The sequence below is a fragment of the Echeneis naucrates genome, chromosome 1 (genome assembly GCF_900963305.1).
Source record: "Echeneis naucrates chromosome 1, fEcheNa1.1, whole genome shotgun sequence".
In the NCBI taxonomy this organism is placed as follows: domain Eukaryota; kingdom Metazoa; phylum Chordata; class Actinopteri; order Carangiformes; family Echeneidae; genus Echeneis; species Echeneis naucrates.
Window position 1 is genome coordinate 18,930,970 of NC_042511.1, and position 27,053 is coordinate 18,958,022.

Genomic DNA, 27,053 nt, shown 5'->3' on the forward strand with positions numbered 1-27,053 from the left:
ACTAGAAAGACACCCAATGGAAAACACCAATTCTACTACATTTAGGGACAAACTGAATGTTTGGGCAGAGAGGAGGAAGCATCTTTAAAAAAAATAAAATAAAAAAAATAAAAAAACATTGCTTTTCCTCTTTCCTCCTCTATCTGTTGGGTGGGGGAAGGGGAAAAATCTTGTTTTGATACTGGCGCTGTCAGGGGGCTAGCCAGAGAGGATAGTAAACACTGCCTTTGCAGAACATTTAAAATCAATCCTTCAGCCATGGGCCTCGAACCCCCCCACGCCCCACTCCTCTCTCTCTCTAAGCCTTTCTTCCTCTTTTTCTCTCCCCCTTCTCTGTAATGTGGCTGCTGCTCTCTGAGAATAGAGGCAGCACTTAAAAGCTGGACGGCGGGGTTCAGTTTTGTGACAACAGCTCCGGCTTTTATTACCATGCTGAGACGTGGCTGCCGCCACCACCACCAACCCCAGCAAACACACATATAGACCTTCACACACACACACTCACTCGCATCACTCTGATGAGCAAATAATTGTGTCATTAGCCCGTGTGCGTTCAACGTGGTGGCTCATTTGCCAGCATCCAAGCCGTTACCCTCACTGATGATTGGCCAGAAGATTAGCTGAAAATCATTTTGTTTCCAGCATTATTACTTGATTAAGTCACCAGTTGCCAACCAATAGAAATAGTTAACAGACACTTCTATCAGACAACTGGTGGAAAGGAATACTAATCAATGATCGTTCATTATTTCATCTTCTACCGCTTATCCGTTTCCAGCTCGCGGGGGTACTAGAACTGATCCCAGTTCACATTGAGTGAGGGTGGGGTATACCCTGGACAGGTCGCCAACACAGGGCCAACACACAGAGACAGACAGAGACCAGCAACCACTCACACTCAGACCTACGGACAATTTAGTCACCAGTTAACCCAAACATGATGTCTTTGGATGGAGAGAGGAAACCTGAGTACCTGGAGGAAACCCACGCAGAAACAAGGAGAACATGCAAACTCTGCACAGAAAGGCCCCAGGCTTGGAACCAAAACCTTGACAGCACTAACCACTCTTTTGTTTTTCATTTTTTATGCTGAAATACCAAGAAAACTAACCTTCCTCTGTCGACACGCTCACCTGGGGCTTAGCCATTAAATGGCTGGGCCACATTTTGGTGTTGTTCACCTGGTGGAGAGCATGTGAAATGTGACCCCAGGGAGAGTAAAGTGAACCCTGGTCCCCATAGACAGCACTCACACTGTGCTGGCCACAGTGAGAGTGCTGTGTGTCACCCATCACCTCCACCATGGAGCATTTCATTTCGTTTTCTTCAGCAGAAAGTGTACAGCTTAATTTACACTGAATTCCCATATAGACACTTTGGAAGTTATGTTCCTTTAGCTTTCATTTTACGAGCGTGTTTCTTCTTCTAGAAAACTGAACTCAGGTTATTCCTAAAATGGAGTTGTATTAAAATGGTGAGATGTAAAAAAGACAAATAATTAAAAAACCAATGGCCATGATTTCAGTTAGGTAGACAGAGGATGCATTATGTTAATTAATATTAACTGCATTTATTTATTTATCTATTAAAGTGCATTTATTGGAGTAAATCATAAATTAGGAGGGAAAGCCAAACACTGGTAAAAATTAAAGAAATCATACCTTTGATGCTATGGAAAGCTTTTATGTATGCTGCAAATGGCCTTACCCTCTTTATCCCTGGAAATCAAGATGGTCTTTCCACTATTGATTGAGTGAGCAGTCAGGTTTCTACACTGCTGCACATTACTTCAGATAGGGGCTGCAGGTGGTGGGAGCAGGGAGGGATTTCTGGTACAAACAGCCATCAAAGATGGGGGTGTTTCATGCGAGCAAAAGAAGATGCGGCAAGAGCCAGCTTTCATAGTTGTCAAGCAAGGATTACATAGAAAGGCCCCTGAGGACCCAGCACATGAACATATTTTACCCTCCACTCTGAAGTGATAACAGCTTTGGGCACCAGTAGACCAGTTTAGATGGAAAATTTCTATTTAAGTGAAAAAGAACAGTAGGAAATCTGACTGAAAACTAATAGTGACTTTACTTTCATTTTTGAGTCTGACATTGAAATAAGGAGTAAAAAGAATTGAGAATATTCAAAGTTCATATTTAAAACATGAAGGATCACATATTTTAAAATGGACAATGCCGTGACCTCCTGCCTACTAGTATTACTACTTTATGTGGTGAAGAGTTGGAAGGAATAGAAAATGCAGCATCATCTGTAATAGCTGAAAAGCAGATGAGATATGAGATAGAAAATCCATGGATGAGATTTTCTGACATTGGCTATTGGCAATAAATTGCAAGTACAATTTTGTCAGCAGTTCTACATGTAAATGGAATTAGCAGCCCCCACCACACAAAAAAAATATTTTGTTGAACCAAAACAACAGCATAAATTTAATAAACCTAATTCCTGAACTCATAAATGTGACTTTGAATTGACAATTTACATGTGAATTATTTTTGCTATGAAATTAAACTGTTCAAACTGTTTATGATACCATTAATAGTGTACACTTGCAACAGTGACACCAATGCAAAATATTGACCTCAGTATCATGAGTTAAAAAGAATCTTTTGTAAAGTGTGGTGTGTAAAAAAAACCCAACAACTTGGTGGTAGTGACCATGTTAACAATCCAACCACACAGCCAGCAGGTGCACAACAATACGTATCATTCTTTTGCATCTATGTTCTCCACTTTGCCCACTTTGCACACTAGCTGGTCACTACCATAGCATGTCTTTGCTGATTGTTTAAAGAGCACATTGTTAGCTTTAACTGTGAAAACACCTGTAAATCACCCAATGCAGACTTCTTGCACGTAGTCTTAAAGACTGATTAAAGATAAAAAGGGATTGTAGGCATTGATTTTTATTTACAGTAAGTATTTGTTCTAAACTTTTACCTGACTGATAAACAATGGAGAATTTCCTATATTTATTCCGGAGTAACCATGTTTCGCACCAGGCTTTCATATTATCTTTACATTAAAGCTCACAAGTGCAATCTTAGAGTGTGAATTTCCACATACACTTGAAAATTGTGTATGTGGAAAGATGTATATCAAATAGGAGAATAATATATTCAAACTAACAAACTGCTGAGACATCAAATATAAACTCAAACTCACAAAAGTGGAGGGAAACTTCGCAGACTGTAAAGCACTCCTGATTTGTCCAACCTGAGCAGGTGGAAAGGCATTTAAAGCAATCTGATTACTCATCCTTACTAGGCAATCATCGCGCAGCTGGACATTTATAGTGCTCTAGTTTTTATTGGGCCATAAGAAGTGAATGCTGTAGCAGGGCAAATGTGCAAATGCCTTGTGTTTAAGAGACACACGGTACACACAGGCCTTGATCTGTGAGCTTGTCCATCTTTTAAGATGATTTGCAGAGCCAGATTGCAAAGCCAACGTCACTTCCATCTTACTGCAAGCAACAGGCTCCTGCCTCATCCTGTCGACAGGTGTTGTTTCAGTGGACAGGCTGTCCAGGGACCCACTTGTGTGACTCATAATGAATGACCTAGTATTGGCACAGAAATACTGTGCTGTGTTGTGGGTTTTTGCATTATGTCGGGGCCATTAGAGCAGCGATCCCCAACCCCCGGGCCGCACAGAAAGAATAAAGAACCTACATTATTTATGTTTTATTTATCATCTGAATCTGAATTATGTTTTATTTTGAAAATCGACCGACTTCTCTCCGTTACATTCGTCTATGACTCACTCTTGACGCCTGTCAAGACACTTGTCTCGGTCACGTGATACGTTACCGCTAAAATTAAACCCACAAGCTAGCGATATTATTAAAATAGGAAAGTTTCTTTCTGAAGGGAAAAGGCCCGTTAAGGAGACATAAGAAGAGCCTGCGACTTCCATGAAAAAGAAAGCTCCATTTAGGTTCGGGCTTAGGAGTCAGAGAGGATGTTGCTCATGTTATGTTGTTGGCGTGATGTTACGAGGACATTGCTAATAAAGTTGCAAACGAGTGCATAGTGGATTCACGTTTATTATGAAATTTAGAAAATAGCACAGTTTTTATGCCGATCGTATCATTTTATTTTGTTGCATTTATCCGCCCCACCTTAAAGGCCGGTCCGTGGATATATCGTCTGACATTAAACCGGTCCGTGGCGCAAAAAAGGTTGAGGACTGCTGCATTAGAGCATACTGACCACACGAGAACTACAGAGAAAAGGGTGAAAAGGTTATGATCCCATAACATTTCATTTGGTGTTTCAAGCATCCATAAACAAAGTTTCCTGTTCCTGTTCTCCCGTTATGACATCTCCCTCTTGCTGTTTTGTTATCCGGTCACCCGAAAGATGAAGTGCGCCTGGAAGCTGCTTTGTCAGATAGTTCCATATGAAGCAGTCGTTATTAGCAAACTTAACACTGAGTAAAAGATATTTCAGAAATTTTTATTTTTTCATAAGCAAAATCACAGAACTGCCATAAAGATTTGATATTTTATGAATTATATTTTACTATAGTTTTGTCAATGATTGCCTGAGGGCAATATGCCAATTCAATCTTCATGTGCAGCCATCCTAAACAAAAATGAATTAAAAAGTGTGTTGAAAACGTAATATCTTACCACTAAGATATGAAATAGCAAAAAATCCCTACTTTTTCTGAAAAGACATGTCTTCCATTTCACATGCATTTCAAACGTTTAATTTATCACATTAATGTCCATTATTCTGCATCACATGAGGAAAAGACTTTGTTCACACAGGACGTAACAGATCTGAAGGTCAGATTCTAGTAAAAATGTTTTATTTTATCTTCAATAGGAACAAAGCTTCATTTAACATGCAGGGATATGGTCCTTCTTGAGCAACTAGACTGATATTTTGGGAAAAATTCACAGTTTCTTGCCTAGAGTTAGATGACAAGATCAAGCCAGTCTGAGCATGATAACATACTGAATCATGAGTAGCTTATGAACATACTTTCTCCTGGGACCATCATGATGTTTAGAGGCAGTTTGACATGTTCAACATATTATTTTTATGTGTTGGCATGTCACCTTTTCATGTCAATTTCTAATAACATGAAATAGCTGAGGCTGGCGAGACTCTTGTGCATTTTGCCGGGGTTGCTTTTCTGTACGAATCATATAAGAATAATATTGAAATTTTGACAGAGCTCCGGTTCTAAACTTATCACATTGAATGAAAGTGATATCGATTTTTACATCTCATTCTTAGCCAGAAAGCTAATAATCTTATCATATATAACAAACTAAAATGTCTCATAGAAAATCAAATTTGCGCTAATAATAATCAAATTATTAATTATTATAATTATTAATTATTAATAACCGTGGTAAACTTTCAATGTTTGTCAAGTATGTTCACAACTGAACGTGACACAGCCACAGTGCAGTCAATGGGACAAGATGGAAAATTTCAGCCTCAGTTCAATTTCTTCCTCTACACTTCGGATCAAAGGACATGACTGATGTTTCCTGCATATTTTGTCTGGACAGCCCTTTACAGTCAATTTAAAAAAAAAAAAACACTTGCGTCCATCCTTGCATAGCGTTTTCAATCGCTTATGCGGTTCCGGATCGCGGAGGCAGCCGTCTCAGCAGGGAAGATCAGACCCTTCTCGCTCAGTCACTTCCACCAGGTCCTCTGGGAGGATTCTAAGGCGTTCCTAGGCCAGCCGAGGGATTTAATCCCTCCAGCGAGTCCTGGGTACACATGGAACACCTACCATCTCCTCCTCACAGATGTCCAAGCTCGTCACCTACTTAATTTCACAACCTTGTTCTTTTCGCCACCCCACACAGATTGTGACTGTATGTGAGCGTCAGCACATAGACCACAACGCATCATTGCAGATACTGCCCTGATCCATCAATCCATCTCCTGTTCCATTCCCTCACTCATGAATACGACCTTGAGATACTTAAACTCCTACACTTGGGGTAAAAACTACTCTCCCCCAGAATGGGAACTCCACCCTTTTCTGGCTGAGGACCATGGCCCAGACTCATGCCAGCTGGAGGTTACTGGCCAACACAGCAAATATGACTGCTTTGTCTGTGAACAGCAGAGACGTAATCCTAAGGACATCAAGCCTGACCCTCTCCGTCACTTGGCTGCATTTGGATATTCTGTCCATAAAACTATGAAGAGAAGCAGTGATAAAGGGCAGTCCTGGTGAAGTCCAACTCTGACTGGGAATAAATCTAACCTACACCCAGCAATGGGAACCAGACTGACTCCAAGAGTACAGGGACTGAATGGCCCAAAAACCATATTATTCCTCCTGGATCTGGGGCTCAACTAAAGAATGGACTCTCTTCTCCGGCACCCTGGTATAGACTTTCCCGGGGAGGCTGAGGAGTGTGATCCCCCTGTACCTTAGGTCTCCCTTCCTGATAAGGAGAACCACCATCACCAACTTGTGGCCATCCTCTGATAGCAAAATGAAACAAAATGTTTTTTTTTTACTATAACAACAGATGTAAAACACCTAGTTCAAAAGTTTGAACTGACACAAAGTGGTGCCACTGTCCCATCTTCTACATGCAACCTAGTGCAGCCATGAAATACAGACAGGTAAAGTAAACAAGCGTTAGTTTCCCATGTTGAACTGTCAGTCTTGCTTGTTTCAACCACTTTTAATCATAAACATATTCGTATCACTTTTGACTTCCTTTAACATAAACCACAATCTTTTCCTGAATCTAAAAAAGTTACTTTATATATAAATTTACAGCACATATATAATGTAGGCCTACAGTATGCGACTGGTCATTTGAAAAAGTTCCACAAACTGAGGTATCATTGACATGGTACATGACTGACTCTTGAGTTAATTTCATTGTCAACATCTGAAATCCACACAGAGACAATAGATGCTAAACAGAAATGCCATCTTCAAAAACCTCTGTGAAATATGGAGTTTTGTTTTGCTTTGTTTTTTTCGTACAGTTTTTTTCCTCGAAGAGGAAGCTTTTCTCCATGCATGGCTTCTGCTTGCTGCACAGTGAAAAATGCTGTTACCAGGCAACAGGCATAACAATGACACAGGTGCTCTCTCTCTCTCTCTCTCATCCTGTGTTCGTGTGTTTAGCATCTTTTCCTCAATAATGTTAAATATCACTTGTTCTAAGTTCAGCATGAATTTGTTGCACTTGTAAGGAGGTTGCACCGTGATTATTCTGAACATCCTGATGCGGTCTCTTTTTTCTTATTTATCAATGGTCTTGTATTTATTATTATTATTATTACTATTACTTTTTGTATATCTTTCTGATCTAGATAAGAAAAGAAAATGTGATTGCCCTATGTGCGCTCCAGCTATTTCCATCACTTGAAGCATTTTTCTGCCTGATTAAACCCAGTGAAATTCTATTTTATTTTTAAGTAAGAAAAAACTATTTGCTTTAAAGATCGGTGCTGAATCAGTCTTGAAAGGATACAAACCAGGCAGATTAGTGCGATACTATGAACACGCTAAACCAAAATGACAGTTTGTTTCTACAAATTCTTGAAACAAGTTGATTTGTTCTGGAAACAGCTTGAGATGAAGTTGCAGCGTTAGTTGATTTTTTTAGATTGTTGGGCCTCAATAACAGGAACTGATAAGGTAATTTCATTTTTATTGTGTTAAAAATTGGCTAATCAATAAGTTCTAAAACCATCATGGTTTTATGGAAACCCAGCAGCCTACCTTATTTCTGAAAACAGATTTTCAAAGTTTCTTTCAAAAGCCTGGAGTAATCCCCACTCACATTTTCTAAACACCAAATCACAAACAAAGAGGCAAGAAAGGAAGAAAAGCAAGGGCAGAACTAACATGCTGTTAACACCAGCCTGAGCCAGGCCGATCTCCTCCATGTCTGTTTCCTTTCTTGCTTTTCAGAGATGGCAGAGGCTTTGAGCTTCGTTAAATTGTCCCTCCAGCCCCTCCCCCACCTTTCCGTCTCCTCCATCTCTTCTCCCCGTCTCTCTCTCTGCCTTTCTCACTCACTCACTCTGTTCTCACCATCCCTCCTCCCCCTCCTCCACCCCCACCACCTCAGCCGGCAGTCTTTCGCCCTTGATCAGAAGGCTGAGGCTCCCCTCGCTCTTCTGCCTCCTCCCTCCATCCTCCTCATCACCCTATCCTCCCCCATCCCCCCTCTTTCTATCCTTTCACCACCAGCCACCACTTCCCTCCCAGCACTCCATCTCTCCCTTTTTCTATCCCTTTACATTTTTCCTCTCTCCTCCCACCTCCACCCCACACTCACTCTTCCCTCTACACCCCTGCAGTTAGCGTCTGCCAAAGGCCGCCTCTGTTCATCTCTCACCCATGCACTTACCAACAAAAGACGTGTGGTAATTTCCCTGCGTGTGCGGCGGACCGCCGACCCAGTCACACCCTGAGGGGGGGGTGGAGGGGTTCTGCCAAAGCTGTTTGCTTCACTGCAGCTCGCTGCTGACCCCCATATCACGCATGATTGACACAGGGGGAGAGCAGAGGGGCTGCGGCTGTGTGACTGGCAGGCTTGGGAGACAACGGTTGTGGGGTGGAGGTGGGTGAAAGGACTGTCAGAGTGGTGGCAGTGATGGTGTGTCGGGAGTGCTGATTGTTGCCACCGGCCCTGGTCACCACAAAATGACTTCCTTGTGCAGCATTGTCACCAGCTCTCTGCTGCACCTGTTCTCCTCTTCACAAGCCTCCACAGCTTCAAACTCTCTCTCTCTCTCTCTTTCTCTCTCACTAGCAACCACAGTGCTCCCTTTCACTTTCTACAAACAGCTTTGCAAATGACCATAAATTTTCCAAGTTCTGACACACACCCCACAAACACAAGTACACCATCAGAACCTGTTAAAATCCATTTCAATGACCTGCACCAAAAATCACCTGTGTGAAATGCACATGCAAGCTCACAAACACTTTTGTACATGCCAAAATTGTGTGCAAGAAAACTCACACATACATGAACACACACATTATGAAGCATGCATGGGCGAGTCAAATCATAGCCACGCGTGGGAAAGGTATATTACTGGAATCCTCAGAATGCAAAGCCTTTTTCCCAGCAATGAAATCTGGGGTGGGAGTGTTATATGTGTACGAGGGGGCTGTGGGAGTAGGGGTGCTTGGGGGAGTGAGTATGAGGACACCACCATCCAATCTGATCAATGGCGATATTAATCTGAGCACAAGTCAGCCCAACCGCCCCGGCATTTGATTAAAACAGGGAAGAAATATGACGTAACCAATAAATCTGTTTGTCAAAATGGGACGTGGCTTGAGTGGAAAGGAAATACTGGCACAGATAAGGTAAGGAGAAGAGAGGCGCAGAGGTAGATTGACAGGGTAAGATGGAGGGACTGCAGTGGGGGGAGGTGGGGGTGGCTTTCTGACCTCTTCAGTATTTCCACTGCATGAGTGAAGTACTCAACCAAATCTTCACCTGCTTACCTTCCAGGGCTCTTCCACCAAACTACCACCTCCCCCCTTCCCTCCGTACCTCCTCTTACTCTCTCCATTTCATTCACTGTATCTCTCTATCTTTCACCCTCTCCAGGCAGCACCCTTGGATAACAGAATATTCCTCCTATCCTGGGCTGGGAGCCCCTATGTGTGTTTGTGTCTGTGTTTGGGGCCTCTGTGCATAGTTTACACACACAAACATAAACATGCTCACTCCACACCATTAAGAGCATTTTATGCATTAACATGTGGCTACAGTATTATTACAGTACTATTAGGATGACAAGAAATACGTTTTGATTAACTCTGGCTTTCATATTTCACATACATGGTGAGAACAGCATGACTGTGAAAAATATTTTTCCTATTCTGCCATCCGCTGCAGACTGGAAGCAAAATATTAAGGGCTGCTCTCTAAAGAAACGCTTATTACAGTACAAAATTGTGTATTTATGTTAATTCAGCAAAAACCTGTTGTGGCTGTGTGAATGAGTCTAGTTTCGGAAAAGCAGAAGTAGCACAGCATTTCAGATGTTTCAAAAAAATTTCAACCAGTTGACCAATGGATCGACAAAGCATGTGATTTTGACACAAAAGACTGCTGTTTGTTTCCTTCCACCAACACTGATGGATTCTTTTGACGATGACCAATCATTTTCTAATCATAATCAAGTCCTTGTTGTGTCTAAACCCAACCTAACATTAACCATTGATCAGAAAATGGTTGTGAATTATTTTTTGTCAGCAACACGTATGTGTTCATTTTCAAGTCTAAACAAAATTCAATGGGCCCTTTCATCGAAGACATTTTGACATTTGAAAGTGGGAAAAGCATGATTTTAAATAATGAAATAATGGTTGAATTCCATTCACTTGCTTTCCCTTTGGAATCCTGGTATTTCACATGTGGCTCACTGGCACACTGTCAGGGATCACTCAGGTATTAGAGTAGAACAAAGCCATCGTTAACAGGAGCAATACTTTTGCTTTTCTGACACTGACAAGTCAAAATGTCTGCTGAGAAAAAGTTCTGTAATTTGCACTGATGCTGCAAATATCTGAGTATGAGGGAGCCCACAGGAATGCTGATAGACATATTGCATGTGATACCTGAGAATGGCCACCAACCAGGAGGTTAAAGATTTGTCCTCACCAATCGGTGTTGCTTGTGTCATGATGTATTTAAAAGAGGAAGCTTTTCTTTTGTTTGTTTGTTTGTTTGTTTGTTCAATATGAGATTAATTAATAAATGTTAATGTTAATTAATGTTAATTAATAAAGAAGTGTATTTAACTTCTATTACCAACAACAGTAAAGCCGTCCTGTGTGTCTCCATGAGTGCGGTGGAGGTTTGTTTGTTTCTAGAGGCTAGAAAAAGAACAGTGCATGGGTGGAGGTAGGTTAGTCCATTCATTAAATTTTTCTCCACCCACTTTGGATGCAGGGGCACCTTAGCTCAGGGGTCAGATTAAATTGCCACACTCTTTATGCAGAAAAATATGGATTTAGTGAGATTAAATTCAACCTTCTACAAACTTCCATGAAACTTTTCAATTTTTCCCTTCATGGCTTTCATATATTTAAAGAATTGGAGTTCTAATGTGATTCATTAAGACAGTAAAACTAAAGAAAACAGCAAATTCACCATAAGATTACTCTGCAGAGGGAGCAAAATGAATGAGTGCGGGAAAAGCATCCCTGACAAGGTCTATCTGAGACTGCTGTCTGCAAGAATCTATTGCATCCACTTTTATCACTTGAAGTTGAACAACTCTACTTTTGTTTGGCCTATCAAGAAAGATGTAGAGTGGCATAGGTAGATGCAAACTTTGTACGTGCATAACTAAGGAAAGTATAATAAAATGGAAATCAGCAGCTAAAATGCATTTTCTGAACAACTCAAGGGTGATTTTGAAAAACAGAAGGTAAAATTATATTATTGGCAGAATTCTAAACACATAATGATTTGCCTCCGATGCCTCCGATTTTGCATTATGTTGAATATATTCTTCATCCTGTAATGTTAGTTTCTTCAGTTGGATAGTATCTGTGGATGTATTAAAATGAGAAGCTACACATCACTTAAGAACGACTTTTACAATTGAAAGCTGCAAGATACAGTATACATACAGTAATAGCCACATAATATTTGTTCTTGCTATGTTACCCATCAGCTCTGTCAAATGTGCTTTTAATCAATTCCATATCCTACACAACCATACGTTGCCTCTTTCATATTTATATATTTATCATTTGTCAAAATGGAAAACAGGCATTAGAACAACTGCGTTGGATTTAAGAGGGTAGTGTGTTCCTGTTTCAGGAAGCTTCCAAAACCAGTGCTTTGACTTCACACCCATTTTATGCCGAGCCACTATACTGGCCAGTTATGAGGAGGTGAGACAGGAGGATCGATGTCAGCTGTTTTGTTCTTTACACCACTACCGTTTCATATAAATATATAAAAGCAGTAGGTGGAAAACTATGAATTTCTCCCAGGAGAGTCTCAGAATATGTGTCAGTACCACAGAATTGTGCCCCTACTCTCCATGTTACTGTTTCATTTCCAACACAGAGGACCTAGCTTTGATGGTCAGGCTTTACGTACCATTCAAAATCTCGACTTTAGCTTAGTTAAATGTTCACATATAAAATCCTGACCTAAATCTAAAGTGAACAATGTGACCCTGAGAGAGACCCAGAGAAGGCTAATGTTAGCTTTGAGTATGGACGAAACATGGAAAGACTAAAGTGATCTTAGCCCACCCTGGAAGACAGCAAACAACACCTAAATGTAAAACTGAAAGAGCATTATCAGGTTAAGAATTAGAAATTCTTAATACATTTCTTATTATAAACCCCTAAACAAGGTACAAAAACACTTTGAAGTGCCGCTGTCATTCTTTCCGCTGTGGAATACACTCAGCACATTTGGGACTGAGGGTAGGAGAGAATATGTTGTTGTGGAGATGGGGCTGTTAATTAAGTAGAGGAGAGGATGACTGAAATGCAAACTACTTCTAAATGTCACTCCTTCATTTCTGGATTATTGCTAGTCACTGTGGACACTGTCTGGACAGCTGAATGCTGTGAGGAACAAACTCATTTATAATCTTATTTTCCATTAGTGTTCATCCTAATAAATGACGTGCAGCCTATAATTAAAATATGGAAATAAAATTATATTTAAAAGGACTTGGAAACTTTAATAAAACAGGTTGTCTGGTGAAGACCTGCAAGTCAAGTGGTCGCTCTCATTTAGCAGTAATCACTATCCCTCCGAGAGGCCTTTGCCTTGCTGATAATTCATGGATCTCCACCATCTGTGTGCAACCCAAACGTCTCTCAAAATGAGGAGGGTCAAGCGAAGAAGAGGAAGGAGGAAGAGATTAAGAGGGGTGGAGGTGGAGGAGCAAGGCCAGGAAGCAGGAGGGTGGTGGAGTAAAACAGACCAGGATGTCACGTGACCCCTACTTCAACTCGCTGCAGGGGTAGGCATGCAGACAAGAACCTGTCAGCATGCACCTATAAAAAAAAACCCTCACACACACACACACACACACACACACACACACACACACACAAACATAACACTGCAGCCAGATAAACTTGAGTGGCAGAGGCTACAGTTGAGGGAATGGATTTTTTTTTTTTAGGTCAAGTTCAACCTTCAAACATCAAGGTGCCTGGTATGAATAAACCATCTACCAAGAGAGATATCTGGCTTGCACAGAGGGGGGGCAGCCAGTTCTTGACATCTGCCTTCATCAATATCGTACTGTTTGATAAGGAGAGGAAGGGGGAAGAAAAAAGTAAAACATTCAGTGTGTTAACAAAATACTAAATTATACAACTGAAAACTTGGCTGAGGTCAAACTTGAATTTGCGGGTGCTGATAAAAAGGTTAATATATAAATATATATAAAACTGATTTTAAATATCTATATATAGAATTCAACCATTCAATGCAACTTCCTGAGTATGATATGAGTTTCGTCCAACAGTGATGTTTAGCCTTTACTGGTAAGTACATTCTCCCTAATGTGCTTCAGTCCCCTTCACTGCATGTGTGGAGTCCACACCATTTTCTGTGAACAGGCAGAAACAGAGACTTTTGGAAATGATGACGTAAACACGCTCTCATCGGTCACAATGTGTCCTTTCCTGATTTCTGGATTTGATGAATAATGCACATGAGTACTGCTCTCCCAATCTATGTTTTATACCTCAACAAAGAAATTAGGTTTTACTTTTTTGCCAGTGGTGTTTTCATTCATATAATTTTCTGCAACCGAGCAACCAAGTACAGAATAGATAGTCCTGTTTAGAGCAGCATGCACGTCTTTGTGGCTGCACATGACGTTATAGGTTATTTCCAATGCTGAGATAAAAATCTGCTCTGTTTTAAAATGAAAGTATTAAAAATTAATAAAATATATGAAAAGCGTTCCACAGGCTCATGATAGTGGTGGTCCATCCATATAGTCCCAGTTCACCAGACTGAGGCTAATCAGATAAGAAATAAAAGTTGTGAAGTTGGAAAGACTACCAAAGGCAGCATGGAGCGATATCATGGATAGATAGAAACATCATGATATTGTAAGATTCTAACATAACATGATTTTTCAGGCAGCTGTCACTTTATGAATGCTCATAAATCAATCATCACTTCATAAATTACAATACAGGCACTAGCAAAAATAGTAAGGGGGGGGGGGGGGTACATGCAGATCCTATTGGAGCAGAGGTTGATCCAGATGTGGCATCCACACATTAACTCTGGACGGGCTTTTGGACTTCTTCAGCTGCATTTATTGTCTTAATGGCCTGTCTTTTAGCACGCAGTTTCAGTTCCAGTGCAGTGATGGGTGAGGAGGGGAGACCCACATCTGGGGCCTCTTGCTTATTGAGCGCTGCACTGGACCCAGAGGTCTGCCTTTCTGACGCTTTCTTAATCCATGGCTGTTTAACGCAGGCTGTGCTTGAGTAATTAAGCAGATAATCTTCAATTAAACCAAACTCAACCCGACAACCCGCAACCCCCATTCTGAGACAGATGGGCCTTGGAGCATGCAGTTCCTCTTCCCCAGGATAAATCGTCCGCTGCCCTGCTATGCAGCCTGGGTGTTATCATGCTTTATGGAAACTATTTGCCATTATGATTTCTTATTAATTATTATTTATTTATTTATTTATTTTTACCACCAGATAATATTGCAATTCTGGCACATTTCTGGCCTTGCTTATGCCACTCAAATTTGATTTGCTTACAGTTTTTTTTTTGTTTGTTTGTTTTTTTTTTTTTTATTTTATTTTAATTAAACACACGTAGATCATGATTTTCATGTTTTGATTCATGAGTATTTCTCTGTTAAATAGGGGTGCAAAGTATAATACATTTATCTGAAATTTTTTATGAAAACCTGCAGATTAATTAAAAGAAATTTAAATTACTCCAAATATTATATTTTGGTAATGTGTTTCAATATTCACACATTTCTAAATCTAACTCAGGCATGTGTGTACAATGTAAAAGAATGATCAGAATCTATATTTCACATGTAACCATCCCTGCAGCACATTGCAAACCTACTTTATGTTAAATAGGGGCCACATTCCAAAGCCAAGAGGAAGAGTGTCTTGGGGCTTGACCCTCATTCAAAACAAATCATATGATGCTAATTAAAAAGGCCTAATAAATGCATGTCAATTAAAAGGGATATTGAAGTGTGGATCTTTGTTTAAGCATTGATCTCACATGTAAATGATCTCATCATTTGGCTGATGTTGAAATCCTTTGAACCACTCCATGGTCTGATGAAGCCCCAAGTCCCATTTTTAGCACAGGTACTGAGATATGTATGGAGCAATTAAATAACTCCACATTGTGCTAAATTGTGGTTTCTGGCCAGTGTTTCTCAAACAGGATGGATTAATGTATTTATTGGGTACTATGTCCACTTGTGGCTTTATATATATTTGGTACTGCAACAGGACAAGATGTGTGGGGATGACACTGCAGCTGTTGATCAGCCGAGTACAGAGAAATGTGATCAGAAATGATACTCATGGGTCACTGTGCTTCTTTCTATGTTTTTGTGGTTTTCTATATTTTGAAATAAAAAAATTGAAGCAGCAACTTAGAAGAAATCAATGAAATTTGCCAGCAGGATAAAATTATAATGCAATTCCAAGCCGTAAAAAAAAAGTCTAAATAAGATTTAAAGATTCGATTCAACCGAGATACATACATTGAATATGCCTTATGGGACCTTGATGCCATTTCAGCCTCACGCTAACAATCTTCACAAGCTCGCCTTATTTACAAGCTACCCCTCTGTGTGCCTGCTGCTCTCTCTCTCTCCCTCTTTCTTGAACCACTTCTGTTTCCACAGTGATAATTAAGCCATCAAAGCACCCAACCATGCCCATCCTCCGTCTCTAAGGTGAAAATACGCACCCACAAGTCAAGTGGAGCGCAGCCACCCATGAGTCTCTTTAAAACAGAAGACACAAGGGACAAGCAAAAGACAGAGGTGGGTGTGTGTGTGTTATCACCACAGCAGCTGCAAAGGGCTGGTAGACAAAACAGTGTGACACAGGGTGGATGTGTGATCCCTGCTGCCACACTGTGCTGGAGGTCCATGAGAACTGTTTGTGCCATTCTTGGTTCAGAGCTCTTTTAAATGAAAAGAGGAGTTAAAGGAATAAAATACAACCTGCCTATATTGTAACATATGATCTACTATTCCTATTAGACAAAAAAAAAAAGCAAACAGCTGCCCGATGTACATTACTGCTTTTACACCCACAGATACCACTGATGTGCATTTCTTTGTTTACTGTCTCTCGCGAACGACCCGCGTTATCTATGGCTTTTAGTTAATGATTTGCTACATTTCCCAAAATGCCTTTTGCCTATAAACTGGCCCAAATGGTAGGATTAAGCTTTGTACTTGACAATGGACAGTACAGAAAGCTATGTCATCTGTGTTTCACCAGTTATCCAAAACTGTGAAGTCCATAATTTGTACATTTTAACTTTACATTTGTACATTTTAATTATCTGTTGATTTTGGGAAGCATGCATATAGTTATAGATCCCACATGTCGTCAATCATATGTGAGCCTCAGTGTTGTACCATGTGTGTCCACTAGCCATGTTTGTGTCTATGCATGGGCACTGTTTGACCCTTCAGAGTCTATAGAGGAGGAGAGTTGATGTCACACATCTGGGAATCAACCAAATATTTCCAGGAAAGAAAGAGCTGGTCACATGACCACTAGCAGACTAATGACCACCCATGACTTTCAAAAGGGTCAATAACACAATCACTGCGATTGTCCTCAAGTTCTAACTACATGCATAGAGTAATTAGAAGTGCATTTACACTGTGTTAACGTTGTGAGACTTTGGTAAATTTAAGAAATTTGCATACAACTGAGTTGTATTCCACTGCATGTTGCTTATCCTACGATTAACTTAAATGTAGAGCTAATTACCGTTCCAGTGATGACAAAGCAATTTTTATCTTGTAAGCCCCTAAGTGAATATTAATCACAAATCCAGATTTGTACGCCTCCAGGCAGTGCTGAGCTTTCTAAAACTCCCCTGAGTCAGATGACTGAAAGTTGATCAAGTAATTGTAAATGTCAGACGTTCATAATGTTCACAAAGCCACTTAATGTAGAAACTGGGGAGTCTCCCTGATTGTGTAGTAATAATCTGTTGTCTGCATTTATCCTGTATATGGCAATAGTTGGAATATTTTCTGATTAATTTTTGAAATCATCTCATATTATTTCTGTCAGTTTGGCGAGCGGGGAGGGATCTAATGATCAAATGTCTTTAAACATCTGTCTGAAATGAAAAACTTTTGTGTTTGTAAAGTATCTAGTAAGAGGCATTAAAACTGTTGAAAATAGTTAGTCTGGAAACAGACTCTAAGAGTGGGTGCTTAAGGTCCCACGGAGAACACTGGGCACCCAAAACACAGTCAAGGCCAACTTTACATTGATTTGATAACAAACTCCAGGTTGGATCAGCTGTAGAGACTAAATTTAACCCTAACCGCGCTTTGTTTTGTTCTTTGCTGTAAGGCTTACCATAACTGTCACAGAGCGCTTGTGTCTATTGATCCAGTCTAGTGCCTTTCACTCTCCAACTGAAGTGTTTCTCTTGAATCTGTAAACTTTTCATCTTCAATCACTCAGAGATTGTATATGTGGGTTGGTTCATGCTGTTTATTTTCTACTATGTTGTAAAGTGTGTATTTGACCTTTCCAAATCCTCATGGCAGCAAGTCATGTTGATTGTGATTTTTGTAGGAGGATTGTATTGTCCATGGGGGTGGGACCTTGAATTATTTATAGTAAATAATTTTAGAAACGTACATCAGCACTTATGCTTCTGGAGTAATACCTAAATTCTTTCCTTATGTATTTACTGCATGTCCATTCTGATACATCTGACTTTTTGAAAAAGAGCCTTATTTTTTTCTGATGCAGTTTTTCTTCTTTTCGTGTAGCAACTAAAGCAGGAAAATTTCCTGATCATGTTGACTATGATGTGGAAGTATCCCAAGTATGAGCAGCACAATTTAACACTGTCGAAAGTAGGTTGAAATTTAACTGGTAATGTATACACATGTTAGGTTGGTCAAACGAGGCCAAATAATTAACAGTGACATCCCTGGTTAAAAATATCCAACACTAAACAGAAAGCCTAGATCCAGAAATGTCAGGGATTGAGTTTTGTTTGTGTTCAAGTCCTGTTTTATTTCGAAGATAGATAGATACTTTATTTATCCCAGACTGGGAAATTGCAATGTAACAGCAGCATTACATATAGGGAATAAAATATATAAAATATATACAATAGGAATAAAAAATATATACAGTAGAGTAAAGTGTGCATTGACTGTAAGTAATGACCAGGGTTATTTAGCTGTTATTGTATAGTGTGATGGCATGTGGCAGGAAAGATTTCTTGTATCTGTTTCTTCGACAACAGAGCTGTAGTAGCCTGTGGGAGAAGTTGCTCCGCTGTCGGCCCACTGTGTAATGGAGAGGGTGCTGCTCATTGTCCATAATGGATAACAGTTTGTTCAGTATCCTCCTCTCCACTACAGTCTCAAAGGAGTCCAGTCTCAGACCAAGTACAGAGCCAGCCTTCTTGATGATCTTGTCAAGTCTGTTGGTGTCACTGGCTCTGATGCTGCTGCCCCAACATGCAACAGCAAAGAAGATGGTGCTGGCAACAACAGACTGGTAGAAGATCTCCAACATCTTGCTGCACACGGGTTAAGGATCTCAGCTTCCTCAGGAAGTAGAGTCTGCTCATCCCCTTCTTGTACACAGACTCGGTGTTGGATTTCCAGTCCAGTCTGTTGTCAATCATCACTCCCAGGTATTTGTAGTCCTCTACCTTCCTCTTCCACAGCATCGGGACTTTCTTCTGACTCAGGCTCAGGTTGAATAGATGTCTCAGTACAGGAGACAGCTGGCAGGCACAATCCTTAAGAATCCTGGGTGTGATGCCATCAGGGCCTGCTGCCTTTCGCTGGTTCAGTCTCTCCAGCTGCCTCTTTACCTGGCCTGTAGTCACTGTTGGGTGGTTGATGCTGGTGTCCTCAGTTGGGGGGGTGTTAGGAAAGAAAGGGGGGGGGGGCAGATGGAGAGGTGATGTACAGGAGAATGCTGGGGGGTGGTGCCAGCCATTTGGGTGTGGGTGTGTGGGTGTGGAATGTGAATGTTGTTCTGTTTGTGATGTGAAATGTGAAATGTGAAAAAAAAATGTGAAAATCTTGTTCTTGTTCTGTTGCCCTCGTGTTGATTGCCTTCCCTGCCCTAATGTGGTTCACCTGTGTCTTGTCTAGTCACTGTATTAAGTCCTGTTTTCGGTTTAGTCTGTGTCAGATCCTTGTCCACATGTTGTCTCTCTCTCTCTGTCCCTTGGTCACTTGTTGCTGTTGTCTCCCTGTTGTCCTTTCATCTCAGTCATTTTGTAGTTTTTTGGTTTTGTTCATTGTCACACTGTCTGTTATTTGGTAGTTGTTTTTTTGTTTCTTTGCAATTAAAGCAAACTCCACACAGAAAGGCCCCAGGCCCAGGAACCAAAACTGTGACCTTCTTGTTGTGGGTCATCAGTGCTAACCACTATGCCACTGTGCTGCCCCTCCTTGTTACATTCAGGCATAGAATATTCCTTTTTTTTCTGGGAGGAAATTTTGTGCAGAAATTTGACAGTTGGTCAGTATATAATTTTTTATATAACTTCACTGACTATGTCAAGCTCAAGTTTAAATGTGTTATCTAAGAAAGGAAGTTACTTGGTTGGGTTTGCAAAAATAGTGAAAGACAATACAACATACCAGTTAAATAAATAAATAACTGGTATTAAACTGAGCTTTCACAGGATTAAGCACGAATCTCTCTTTGTGATAATGAAAAAATAATCTTCCAAGGACAGACATGAAAATACAAACCCGTAAGCACAAATTTATTAATCTGAAAGTATAAACCCACAGTCATGTCTTCACAACTGCATTTATGAAAGGTTGAATATTTGATAGTGTCATTGTCCAACAGCTCCCCACATGAGAAATATCTGCACTGAGTTCATAACACTGAATTAAACACATGAAAAAAGTCAAATCGGGTCAAAGCCAAAGCCACAAAGCTTTGCACAGCTTTCACACACAGACACACACATACACTGACTGTGGTGGATTGCAATGGACTCCTGCTCCATAGTAGCTGGTTGCGTCCCCTCATGTTACTGACAGCTCCTAATGGTAGTGGTAGACCTTGCGTAATTAGGGGACCGTGTGCCTGCCATGATGCCTGTCTTTCAGAAGCCTGATGTTGTCCTACGCTGCCACAAAACCCACTAAGCATCCCCAACCAACACACACACACACTCCTCTACCTATTGCCCCCTGAATGGCTGCCGTCTGCTCTCCTTGGCGCAGTGCCCCTGGTGGCAGTCCATGTGTGTTGTATTCCTGTGTACTGGTACCTGGGGGAGGTAATTATCGAGATGAGTGCCATGAGTGAAGAGGGCCTAGTTTGTCTGACTCTGTGTATGTGTACGTGTGTGTGTGTGCGTGCGTGTAAAACAGAGGAATCGTATCTGTGTGGTGTATCTGAATCCTGAAACTTTAGACATGCTCACACCCCCCCCCAACACTAAGCAAGGGGAGATTTCTGTTTAGATTTCCTCCATTCCAACCTGTTCTCCCCTTTCTATATCTGTGTCGTCTGTCATTCCTTTATTTTAATTAGATTTACGCCATTAACTGAGTTGTGCTTTTTGCATTTCCAAACACAGGGCGTTGAGGTATTTCACACTTACATGACCAACCATGTATCCCAAATCTTCTAACCATCCACATTACCCAGGTGACAAAGATGCATTACAGCTAAATATCTCTTAATAATTGCATCCTAAGGATGGGTATCAAGTGGTTTTACCACTATTAGGTAAGACAAGGAGAGCCTATTCCAAAGAGGGAATAAGAGAGTAATTATTCTCAGGGTATGGGTGCTCACAGTCAGGGCGGTTTATGTGGTTTATGAGAGAGGAGCAAAGAGGTGAGAACCATTTGTGAATGGGAGGAATTAGATGCATTTCCAGGATCATAGCAAAGAACAAATAACGTCAACGGGCACATCACGACACTTCAGGTGGGTTTGTCTTAATGTGACCTATCACTTTGGTATCATTTTTCTCTAGACTGAAAGCATGTACATGATAAATCTTTGAAAAATTAAGGTCATTGGCATGATTAATTCTTCACCACAGGGGCTGATGATGTGGTGATAATAGAGCAGGTTTGTGTTCTTCGGTCATCAGCCAGTGGTCCTGAAGGAGAGAGATATAACCTTTGTCTCAGGGGCGGCAGATATACGAGCCAAGCAAGCGCCAAGAATTATACACCCAGGTCTTCTCTGGGAGAAGGAAGGAGAGGGGGGGGTCTGTGACCGTAGAATAATTTCATCCTCCCTCCCTTGCTCCCTCCCTTGAGACCACATGTTGTCTGAGCCAGCCACCCCTCCACCCCCACGTCGTCTCCCCTTCTTCCTACCTCCTCCCCCACCCCCCTCACCCACAACGCCACCCTCCTCTCCTTCTTTCCTTCCTTCCACCTCTTCCACCAATCCCCTAACTGCCTGCTGCTGCCGGATGTCTCCTCTTCTCCTCTTCAATGTAGTGGGAGGAGAGGTGGAGGGACGGAGGTGTTGGTGGTGGTGGTGGGGCGCTGGGTTGTGAAGGGGAAAGAGGCAGAAACTAGAGTCAGGTTCCTGTGCTGCTGCAGCTAAGTGCTGCAGCAAATCATCCCTGCATTAGGAATATGGGCAATTAGCACTGTGGCACATTCCTCCAGACACACTACACACATGCACAACCAAAATATAACTATCCCCAGTATTCAGATGTTAAAACAAAATGAAAATTTAGTTTGAAAACAAGCTGAAAATTAAAAAAAAAATCCATCAACATCTATATTTATGTGAAAATGGTGTGTATTTATGTTCTTTCCCATTGATGTTTGTAAATTACAAATTATATAATGGCTAAACTCGATCCTAAATGTTTTCACTGATATTTTACTAGTTATTTTCAGTAGGTGGGCCAAATAAAATATAGCTGAGAAAACCTTTGAAATGCTGCAGTTCAGAACACATTCAGAAACATTCCTAAACAATCAATCCATCTTTAGCGTTAAGGTGTATATAGTAGATGATGCAGAGCAGGAAAAGCTGTTCCACCTTAAGAAACGTACCTTAAAAGATTATCTCGGTTATTTCACTGCCACTGAGCCGGCACTAATAGTCCAAGGCAGATATTGAAGAGCAGTGCAGGGCCGCAGAGATCTATTAGAAATTCCCATCTACACGCCTCATACATATTGATTTCTGACACCAAGCAGCAATGAAAGGCCCAGGGGAATAATATATTTAGCAGGGTTTGCAGTGAGGAGGTCACAGAGTGCATAAAGATTAGCTGCACAGACCCCTGACAGGACGATGTGCGAACCCAAATTGTAGACAGACAGACACGCACTTATGCGCACACTCAGACACACGCCTAGAAATGCACACACACTCACACACAGACATACACACTGTACCCTATATATATTCACATGTTCCAAGTGGAAAGCTATTGTGCATCTCCATGTTGCTGGAGCAGGGTAAAGTGGGGCTGCTCCACTTTTTGAAGTTGTTATCCCTCACTGGATGAAAAACTAAAAAAAAAAAAAAAAAAACATATGCTTGGTGTCAAACCCCCAGAGGTGAACGTTTTGTTGTTGTTGCCGTTTTTCATAATGCAATCTTTTGTCGATTGGTAAAAAAAAAAATAAAAGGAAAGAACAATGGCTACTTGATCCAGCCAAAATTCTAAACTGCACACAGAATGATCTCATGGAGCTTGTTTACCACTTTGTTGTGCAGTTGGATCAGATCAGGGCTGAGTAAATATACAGGTGGTCTACACACGCAATCAAATCCACCTATTTTGTTATATTAGTGAGATCACCACTTTATTTCAGAGCCAAAAGTGAGCGCACCAATTATGACGTAAATAATCAATCTAGGAAGATGAAGCTTTCAATCATGTTTGACTGCTTGAGGTACTTGGATGTATTTTTAGCAACCTATTATTGTTGCTCTCCACAAGTTTAGCTTTGGAATTTACTTTAGTGAGATATTGATATAGATGGCTATAAAGCTAGAGGTAGGTGGTATGTGTGTGTACAAACATTTTAGGAGAACTGACTAAACAACATGGTTATCAGTGCCCATATCAGTTGGTTATGGCTCCTCACCCCCAATCAACACAGTTTCCTCCCTAAAAACACATCAAAAGCTAGACAAATAAATAGCTGTTGTAATGCAGTAAAGAGGTTGCTGAGGTTAGTGTAATGCAATGTTGCTAAAAACTGATATGGTTCTGAATTGAAGAAAGCAGTTTGGCCTAGCAACAGGCTGATTGGAATGAGGACAGTCTGAATCAATGATTATTATCAATACAAAGCGATATGTAACATGAAAGTTGATGTGTTTACCTAAGGTTGTGTGTACTGAAGGATGTTTACAGCAATGCCACAACTTAGGGAAAAAACATGTTCAACGTGTTATATCGCCCAAGTCTTAATAAACTCTTTTCATTTTATATTCAATTTGTTGTTGTTGTTGTTGCTGACACGGCCTGCTAGAAGATACACCTCCATGGTAATTTTTCAGCCCTTTTTGCCAAAAAGGTTCTGTTCATTTTGACCACCCCCACCACTTCTATCACTTCTTCTCTCCAGAACTTTACAGTTTTGCTTGGAGTCATGCGTTATTGGAGCGGAGGTGGTTTGGAAGGGTGTGATTCTGTGATGAGCTTGTCCAGCTGAAAGGGTAATTGCTTCATAGAGGGTAAGACCGCCGACCAGTGAGAGGGAGGGCTCAACTCCTCCACAAGAGCATTTAACACCACACCTATCTTGCTTAACATACACCTATCCATCCCTACTCCGACCCCCCACCCCCCACCCTGTCTCACCTAGCTTCTAGCTACTGCATGTTCAATGCCTTTGCCATTACTGCTACTTCTTTTTTTTTTCCAGGCCTGCTTTCCCCTCCTCTTTCCTCCCCTCCTTCAAAGCACCACTCAGCAGCCTCTTCAGAAATTACAATCACTCAGGGTTTAGGCAATTTGACCAAATGCTGGGCCTGCATGTAAGGATTGGGAAAAGGAGGAGGGGGTGGCTAGAACTGCAGGGTGAGCCTTGGGGAGGGACTGAAATGAAATTACCAATTCAATGGCTGAAGTACCGCACAACAGTGGCCATAAAATGAGGATTATCCGATTTTAGGAGCAGGCAAAAAGTACAGCAAAGAGTCTCAAGTCTACAAGACCCAATGCCCCCAAGTTTGCTTTGACAACTGATTAAACCAATTTGTAAATTTTTGCCAAGATCAGCCATTGTTTCTGGTGAAAAACAGATTTCTGAGAGTAATATTTTCTAAGCGTTCTATTCATCTTCCAATCCCAAAGACTGTATGACGGTTGTTGAATTATTCCAGGGATCGGAGAAGACAGGGGGGAAAACATTTTCTGGCTGATGACATATGCTCATTTTAGGAAGAAATACAAAACTAAGACAGAGCTGATATCATATACCAACACACTGGAATACCAAAGAGATTTCAAATATGGTGGAAAAACAGGCTGGGGTGAGACGAGAAAAAGAAATTTAATTCCAAGATAAATGTCACTTTTACAGAATTAAATTCACAAGATCCAATTCCACACAAAGGGACGTAATATAAAGTACAATGGGTCATAAATGACATGAGGAAACCTGCTCCCCTGTACCATTAAAAAACATGGGAGAAAGTATTCAGCAAGCACTGCCTGCTTGAAGGGAAATCCTGATTTCTCACTCTATCATGAGCTGAATGGCAGGCTTTGGGCTGACAGCCCATTTCAGAGTTTTCTGTCTCACTTCTCTCTAAGAAATAAATAAAAACAATTGAATTACACCTGCAACACCACAGCCATTTACGCTCAGCAGATCAACTGGGAAAGAAAATGACGCGTATTTTTCCAATTCTTGCCAAAGATTAAAAGCTTTTACATTCATGACTTGACAAAACCTACTTTAAATGCAATTATTGTAGACTACGCAGGTGTCAAAAAAAGCCAAGCAGAACTTAAATACATTTCTGTCACTCATCATTACCTCTCAAGGCAAAGTATGACATCCTGATGAGACCAGCCGTCACACCTCGATGACAAGGCTCACAGTTTGGTTGATGGGAAAAACAAGCATAAGCTAATCCTAATGCAAGCCAGTGAATTTGATGAATCACGATCATTCTCTGTGCTGTGATGAATAGCGATGATGCTAACTACAACAATTCATCAAGCTACCATCACTTATCCTAAGGTGGCTTAATGTTTCATCCACTCAGACCTTAGAGAGAGCGGACAGCCATGCCTCATCACGGCCGACTGGGAGAGTTCCACACACATTTCAATCTTGTGTTGTCATCTCTCTGTCAGGTGCAGACAACCTCCTTCCAAACCGTCATTTTTATCTGCCCAAGTAAACCTTGGACCTGGGACTGCATCGATGATGCATAATGTTGTGATTTTTATGAACCAGAAAAAGATAAAAAAAAAAAAAAAATCCAGTTGATCGAGGCTGTTCTGATATGTTTACCTGTCTGTTAAGTGTGTGTTTTTGCTGAGAGCTCTGATGAGGACGGGCAAGACGGGGCTGAAAGGTAATTGCAATGACAGGAGGTCTTTCAGCATGTTGGTTACAGTAAATTAGCATTCGAGCCGCACAGCGCATTTAGCACTTTGCGATTGGGTTCAGTAGAGGCCTCGCCCAGACTGTCCCTGGGGGAAACGTTGGCAGCAGTACAGCGGCACGCTGGGCGGGACCAGGCTGTCAAAATTAGATAATAAAGCACCATGGTGCTGGCGGATAAATGCGTGTGAGAGGGCATCCATCTTGCAAGCATGCAACTGAAGAGGATGCTGCTAAATGACAGAGAGAGCTTTTGTGTGTGTATTTGTGTGTGCGTGTGTGTGTGTGTGCGTGTGTGCATGAGATGAGTGTGGGGAACCAATGGGAAGTTAACCATTTTTTCCAGCTCACCTTAACCCTCTATAAATTCTCATGTAAGGAATTCTGAATCAAATCTTTATGTAGGAAGGAACAAAACTTAGGAAGAAGGAGAAAAAATTTTCAAGGGAATGACCAAAAAGGTTGAAGAGAAGGGAAAAAAGGGAAAATGACATTGCGTGAGGGAGATGGAGAAAGGAAATTAAATGTCGGCTGGGCACTTAACCTTTCCCTGATAATGTGTGGCCTGCTGAACCAGCAAAGAACCTGAAGTTTTATCAATACTCCTAATTAATGTGCAGCTGCCATATTTTTGACAGAATTTATACAATATGGCTGAGTAATTCAATCGATAACATCCATATTCATATTCTATATCCATCTCTATTCAAAATATATGTGCTTTTCTCGCTACAGCGCCTGTGTAAAGAGATATTTTACATTTAACTTGTCAACAAATCCCATCCTGAAAACAAAACCAAGACTGCAGTCAAATATTCAACAAATGCTTGCTCAGGACCCTTAAACTACTTCTTTTCTTAATTTTCTTTACCACGACATAATTCGATTATCAGGATTTTTTCACAGCCGGAGTAGTTTGAGAGATTTCATTGAAGGTGAAGCAAGCATCAAGTAGACCAGTGCCCAGTCTCTGCTGGTGTGTATAGAAGAAGGCTTTTGGTTTCAAGGTCCATAAGTGACTGCAGATTTTAGAAAAAATAAATAAATAAATAAATAAAAATAAATACAATTTAAAAAAAGAAGTATTCCATCTTATAAATACTTTCATGTGAAAAGAAGACTTTTGGGCAACTCGATTGGAAGCACTTCTCTTTGCATTGCTGCTATTTCCCTCCTTCCTTGTTGTCCTGTTGTGATCTAGCTTGTGTCTCACTTATTTAGTTTAATTAGCCACGT